Consider the following 6829-nt stretch of genomic DNA (forward strand, 5'->3'; position numbering starts at 1 on the left):
AAATTTTAAGAAACGCTTTGGGTCTGTGTGGCACCGCTTCGTGTGAGTTTGGGTTCACAGGGTTGATCTTTTTCTCAGTGCATGTAGCAGCCTAGGGTTGGGCCCCCAATCTTCGATTCCCGTGCAGTCAAAGCGGCGTGGTTCCACGATTACCGCTTAACTGCATCTGCTTCATTCTCTTGCCCCAACTCTCCCATCTGCTAAGTTCAAAAAAAAAAAAAACTCTCCCATCTGCTCTGCTCTCTCTCTCTAGGCACCGCCGACGCCATCCCCCACCAGGGCCGGCGCTTGGCAAGCTAGCAGATGGCGGCGCGGAGGACCTCCGAGACAAGCCAGCAGCGCAGAGGAGGAGTTCCGCGCACATCTCTCCATTCCGAGCAGATGACGGCGCGGAGGACCTCAGAGCGCCCTCCTCTCGCTCCTGGAACATTGCCGGAGCCTACACGACCGTCCTCGTGGTATGCTCCCTGCACCATGTCACTCTTTCTCTCTAGGCGGTGGCTCGGTCCGCGGTCGGCTGGCGGCGGCTCGTGGAGGCAGAGGATAGAGGGCTGGGCAGCGGCTGCGACGGGGAGACCCTACGCGGTGTGGTTCCAGTCTTCCAGAGCGACCAAGAGCGCGGAAGGGAGGCAGGCGGAGGTGGTGGAGACCGTGGTGGCGTTCACTGGCGAGGATCGAGGCTGATCCATTGGCGGGAGAAAGGCACCGGAGTCGACCGGTGGCAACGGACGCGGCGGTGCCTCACCTCCACTCGAGTAGTCCATCCTCCTTGGATGGCCTGGCGGTCAGCCGTTTGAGGTCGTGGATTTCGCCGCTACTACAGCTGCGGTGGCGTTTTCACATAAACAACCAGCTTGGAGAGTGTCATACCGGGTGCAGAGTCTAGTCCTCCCTGACTGTCAGCAGCAGCAAGACGCTGAATACCATTAGAATCGAGCTGATCGCTCTTCTTTTCTTTCAGATCAGAGATACCTTCAACCAGAGGCAGGTAGACTTCACCTCTGCTCTTTCTATTTTATCCGTTTCTTGCTGTGTTGGCATTCGAGAAAAGTTGAGGTATGTGCTTCAATGAGGCTTTTTGCTAAAGATAGTAATGCCCCTCGCAAGTTCGTATCCCATTACCTCTTTGTGTTTTACTTTGGTGGTTAAAAATTGAGATGTCAGCAATACCACACGAGAAGAGCAGCAGACACCACCAAGAATAGTAGGAATTTGGCATGTCGCAATAATGCTTAACTCGCACTTCACTCTTTCTTTTCATAATCGCGCTCACCGTCAGTTCACAGCTGAAGCAATATTCTCATATGTTGTGTTAACATCTTCTATCATGGTGTACTATGACATATATATATGAAGTGAAGCGATAATGCAGACAACTCAAGAGTAGAGGCATTTGCCACTTGGACTTGTGGAGTAGAGATTACAGCGATTTTATGGTGTTATTTGAATATCGAGTGTTCATTTCTTGATTGAAACGTCTCTGTAAAAGCTGATTTTTGGATTCGCTAATTTAACCAGCAAATACGTTTCCACAAACAACACATGCCACCTCTAACCCTATCTAAAATAATCTTACAGTTCTGCTGACAAGAAAAGGTATTAATCTGCTACTGTTTCTACATTTGTTTGCCTTTGGTTAGGTTAAGATAAGAATCCCGAATAAGTATTATGTTTGTAAAAAGAATGGCACCATGCTATCACAATCCATATTTGATGTTCCTGGTAGATGAATTACATTAGTCATTATGCCTACTATCCTGAAGCTCCGATTTTGATGGCAGATCTTATATTTTCTGAATGTTCTTTTCAGTGACAGTAAAGAGGATTGGTGTGAACTTTAACTGCGAATGTTCTTTTCAGTGACAATGCAACAAGATTGGTGTTGGTCTTAGCCGTGCTGGGGAAGAACTCATCTCCATGGCTACGCTTATAAGTGTATTAGATGTTCATAATATGTGAGTCTCTGTTCTTCCTACATGCCCTTTTTTCCACCAGTAAAGGCAGCATCTTATTTTTCCATTCTGTCTTCCTATGTTCTGGCGTCTGGCATATGCTGCTCTGACCAATCTGGAGGTGGTTTGATAAAAATATACGTGTACCTTCTCACTGAATCACAACTACACAAGTGGCCTACCATTTGCACAAGTTTTGATGCTCAAATTATGCATTCTTTTTTATCTACAACATCACTTTAAATTATGTTCTGATTGGTATAATGATCCGTTGTTTCTCAGATTTTTGTTTCTCTGAATAGACTTGCACAGATTATTTTGAAACTTTGAAAAGCTCATATAGCAGCTCCTTTAATCATGTTCTGATTGTTGCAGAGATTCTTTGTTTCTCAGTTTTTTCATCTCTCCCAAGACATAGCTAATTAATAAGGCGCTGCACGGACGGTATAAAAGCTTCAAAAATCTCACATCTAATGGTGGTAAACTTGCTATTCAAATTGAGAGGGACCTTAGACTAATTGTGAGCGTCCTGCCCTAAATATTTTAATGTCCAAGAGAATGCATTTTCTCCTTTATATCCCTTTCTTATTTTCTCCTTTATGTGTCTGCCATTTTTTCCTCTCCATATAAGTTCTCTTTAACTATTGGTTTCAACTTTGCTTTCCCAGATGTTCAAACTTATCTCAAAGAATCGGAAGCCAGAGGTCAAGCTTAAGATTTTGAGTGGAATCCATCAAGCTCAAGTTCTGGTACCAGTGGATGCGCATTGGGCTAAGCCTGTATCAGGTGATGACCATAAACCTACAGTCATGCTTTCGCCGAAGAGTAACATTACACATTTGAGTAGGTTCGTTATGTCTTCTTTACATGTTTTCTTTTGGAAACAAAATAGTGGATTATGTTTTGGGTCAGGTTATCCTATGTTCTACATTCTAAATTGTTGCTGCTTTTTATCAAAAGATTTTACTGCTTCTGAATACAAAAAAGAAATTTAGTTTTTATATTAGTTTTACCAATTTATATAGTTGTTCATTATGTGTATGAGCAGCCGAGGGTGATCAAGGCGCAGATCACGATGGGTCAATGGGAACTCCAAGATGATACAGATCTGCCTGAAGAACAAACATACTGCTCATCTGGGAGGTGCAATAATAATTGGACAAAGTTCAATCTTCTACGCGAGGCAATGATATGCTCTCACTACTCAGGGATGGATACTCGAGAAGTTTAGATGCTTATAGATTATGTGGTATGCAGCCCCGCTAACCTCATTTTATGTTTTAGTAATATCTTTCACCGTCATTATGGACTTTCGTAGTCAAATACCGTTTTAATGATAAAGTTTTGGAAAATAGTTCTGGTAATCAGATTGTAGACCCAGTTGAATGAGTATTCATTGTCCTGTTTTACAATAATGTAATGTGTCAATAATTTAGACCGCTCATACAGAAACAAATATGATATCATTTGCTTTGATACTGTTCTAAGTGGTATGGCATAATCGTATACTCAACTGTTTTCTTAGGATGGCACTAAAAAATTTGCAGAACCATATGAAGTGCCATCTGGTCACCCAGAGAAAAATCTCGCAGGCAAGGGGCGGTATTTAATTTGCAAGATGGAACACCTGTTCATATGGTCTTCAATCCCTTAGGAGTACCCTCATGAATGAATATGAGATAAATATTTGAAAGCTCTCTCACACTAGCGGGCGATCTGCTAATTTTTTTTTTATAGAATAGCACCCTTTGATGAGACATAAGCAGGAAGTTTAATAGGTCGATATTCCTCCAATCTCTGCATCCTGCATGCCGTAGTGTTAGCATTATTTGTCTCTATCTGTACTTTCTGAAGAAAACGTCCTGCTGCGAAACTAAGAGACATGAAATGCAGATGGCCCCAGTAAAAGACTTGTCATCTCGGTGGTCTCACTAGGAAGTTGTTGTGTGTGTTTCACGGATTTGGGAGAGCAGAGATCAATCACAAAATGTATATGAATGAGGTTTCATTGTTGTTGACCAGCAGGTACCTCTTAAACATTCAGATATTTAGTTCTGCCGCTACTTCCTGCACACCAAATACACACCGTTAGCTCAGCCTGCCAGCCTCATTATCTGTCAATGTTTGCTCTACTTTTTCATGCGACTTAGCCAAATAACTCGAACCTTTGATGCATCACATATTCTCTTATTAGCTTAACATTCAGATGTGCAATTTGGTTATTATCAGCCTGTAAGAAATTTCAGTCTATTGCCCTATCATTTATATAAGTTTCAGTCTATTGCCCTACCGTTCATTGTTGGAATTGGTAGTCATTCCTGTGCAGCATGTGCTTAGATTCAGCCAATTTTTCAGGGTAACACAATAGAGGATGGCACTTCAAATTCTAGGTATGATGACTGTGCTATTTCTAGGGATGACTGTTGCTCAATTCCTAGGTATTCAAATTCTAGACACCAGCTAAAACAATATTAAATTAGTTTGACTCTCTACTGACTTCTATTGCAGTGATTCATGTTGTTTTCTTTTTCTAAAAGCAATGATTTATACATGTACACGGGCGCGGCTTTCATGCAGAAAAAATAACCTTACCAAATAGTAAGATGCTTCAAGTACAAGTTGTATGTGTAGTTTGGATTGTATGATCATAATGAGCCTTCCGAGTGGCTTCATGATTTAGTAATCTGTTATATATGTGCAACTGCAAAATATTGCTTTCGTTATGTGTTCCTCCGAGGCCTTTCTGTTTTTCCATACCTGAGTTTGTGAGCCTTCACATTTCATCATTAGTCCCATATTTGAGAGTACTTTTTGCCTATTTGTTAGATCTCTTTAATGTTGATTGCGATTCAAAAAAAAAGTTGCAACATTACAACATTTTACTTCACTAATCTTGCATTTATGATAAAAGTTGCAGTATACCTATATTCTACTTCACTATATCAATGGTTGGATATTATCATCTTACCTTTTTTATTCTCTGAACTTTTGATGGATTTTTACTCTCTGGATTGCTGACGGATGGCACCCAGTTTTTCATCGGTTCTTACCATTGACATCCTTTAGGTAGTAAGTATGCATAACTTTCCATCTTTATGCTTCTTTGTTTGGGCGCGGGCGTCCCATTGCTCAATGACAACCACTCACCACCTCCATCCACAACCCAATGCTAATCTATAAAGATCTACATATAAACAAATAAAACTTCGCTATCAGACACAATCAAAGACAAGCTCTCACCTTCGTTTCGGAAATATACACCGAGATTAGTCAACAACCAACTGACAATCTATACATAAAATATTTACATCACCAAAAGGTACCATCCACCAGCCACTATATGGCGCGGCGTGCCGCAGCGCCGATTGTTGCTAGTGTATATATATACCATTTTTGTTTTGCCCTCTAGACCTTTTATTTCTTATGCAAGAATCATGATCAAGGCAAGGAATCTAGGCAGTAGCTCAAAAGTTCTGAGTTGCTCGTGGTACAAGAGATTTGAAGCCCAATTGACTAGTTGACTAGAGGGCCAATTTTAAGTAAATTTAAACGAAATATAGGAAAACCCAATTAATTTCAAGAAACACCAAAAATGTGGTTTACGTCTCTACATTTCTATTTTGCGCCCTCTATTTCTTACTTTTATTCCCCTGAAAATTGTCTTCCTCCTCTTTGGTTTGTTACCATCGACCATCGATGGTCCCAAACTTCGGCCACCACTCCGCCTCGCCATGTTCGCCATCAAAGGGGGCGTGTCGTCAACACAGTCTAGAGGTTGAAGATGAAGGGCTTCTCAAGGATCTTCTTGTAATTTTCATTTTTTTTGGGCTGCTTTGTATTGTTCGATGTTTCTTTTAATGTCAGTGTTTTATTTGCAAAAAATGGCACATTGTTCGGTTACCAACCATGCGCCACCAAGGGACATTTGTTCGGCACCACGACATCCAAAAACATAGGGAACATGTTCGCCAGGGGGAAGGAAGCAAGTTGCTACAATACGGGCCAGGAGAGAATTTAAGAACAAAATCATGGGAAACAAACGGTACCCTGAAATAGCCTGGCCATGCTTGTCGACAAGCTCCTGATGCGACCAAGCCTGGCCGTAGAGGGAGGGGGCTGTGAGGCGGCCGCCTCTATCCCCTGAAGCCTGGGCAGCTAGGTACAGTGTCAGTGGCGAGGTGATTTTGGCAACGTAATTAGTCCAATAAAAATCTCATGCGTTCCTCCTCTGATGCCTCCATCTGTCCGAACTTCTAGTTTGTCCTCATCCCTAAATTAGGCTTAAGAACTTGAAATCTTTTCGAGTTTGACATCGAAATTCCATTTTAGAACCTCATTAGGCAAGTGACACTAATTTTCGGCAAACACATGTACCAGAAATCCATTCTCCGGTTTTCTTTCATTCCTTAGAGCATGTCTAATGGAACCCTCAAATCCGTATACAACCGTTTTTTTATGGATTTAAGGGTCCAAATGCTATATACTGGAACCCCTAAATCCCTAAAAAAAATTAGAGGTCGAGGCTCCAATCCGTGCCCCGACCTGTACAGGTAAGGGTTGGAGGCCCCGACCCGTGCTCCGACCCCTACACGTTGTTGACTGCCAAAACCCACCGGCGGGCAGCGGCCTTGTCAACACTGTAGAGCCGGGGGGAGCCTAGAGCTGCGGCCGGGCCGAGACCCCTCCGAGCGACGGCCCGCAATGCTCTTCCCGGTCACACGCGGCGTTGCGAAGTGCAAGGGCGTGCCACCCGACCTATACCCGGTCGGGAAGGTGATGAGATTGCCTCGCTTAGTTTCCCCGCGGGCATACATGTGAACGTTAAATACGAGCCTCGATCGGCTCTCGAGTTATCTCGTGAATCGGCTCAAAGAGCC

The 6829-nt window shown here is 42.9% G+C and overlaps 1 long non-coding RNA gene across 3 annotated transcripts; it reads left to right on the plus strand.

Moving 5' to 3' along the window:
* The first annotated feature begins 763 nt into the window (after window positions 1–763).
* Window positions 764–4524, plus strand: LOC124700548. 3 transcript variants are annotated; one of them, XR_007001769.1, is made up of 6 exons: window positions 764–988; window positions 1861–1955; window positions 2328–2472; window positions 2621–2738; window positions 3001–3201; window positions 4308–4524. It is a non-coding gene; the product is annotated as an uncharacterized LOC124700548 (long non-coding RNA). The 3 variants fall into 3 exon arrangements; XR_007001767.1 differs by lacking the exon at window positions 4308–4524 and having other exon boundaries at window positions 3001–3389; XR_007001768.1 differs by lacking the exons at window positions 764–988; window positions 2328–2472; window positions 4308–4524 and having other exon boundaries at window positions 1300–1955; window positions 3001–3389.
* Window positions 4525–6829: the final 2305 nt, after the last annotated feature.

This window comes from Lolium rigidum, chromosome 3 (genome assembly GCF_022539505.1).
Source record: "Lolium rigidum isolate FL_2022 chromosome 3, APGP_CSIRO_Lrig_0.1, whole genome shotgun sequence".
Taxonomy (NCBI): domain Eukaryota; kingdom Viridiplantae; phylum Streptophyta; class Magnoliopsida; order Poales; family Poaceae; genus Lolium; species Lolium rigidum.